Source organism: Apaloderma vittatum, unplaced genomic scaffold (assembly GCF_000703405.1).
Source record: "Apaloderma vittatum isolate BGI_N311 unplaced genomic scaffold, ASM70340v1 scaffold26022, whole genome shotgun sequence".
NCBI classification, from domain to species: domain Eukaryota; kingdom Metazoa; phylum Chordata; class Aves; order Trogoniformes; family Trogonidae; genus Apaloderma; species Apaloderma vittatum.
The window spans coordinates 5850-6138 of NW_009702316.1; positions in this window are offsets into that span (position 1 = coordinate 5850).

Genomic DNA, 289 nt, shown 5'->3' on the forward strand with positions numbered 1-289 from the left:
TTTCCAGCCTGGTGCTCGAGCTGGCTCACCGGCAGTGAGGGGGTTATAGCTGTGGTTTTTAGAAGGGGAGGATTTGACACGGTGACTCTGTGAGTGAAAGGGATCCTTTTTCCTTTTTATTTTCTTGGTGTAGAAATCAGGACTCGGGAGGTCAGGCCAGTAAAAATAGGGAGTGACTCTGCGTGCGTGCGTCGCATTCCGGAGCGGGATGGATAACGGCTCAGGGCACTGCCCTGTTCTGCCCCGGCGCTGAATCGCCTCTGGGTTCAGTCAAAACACAAACCCCCCG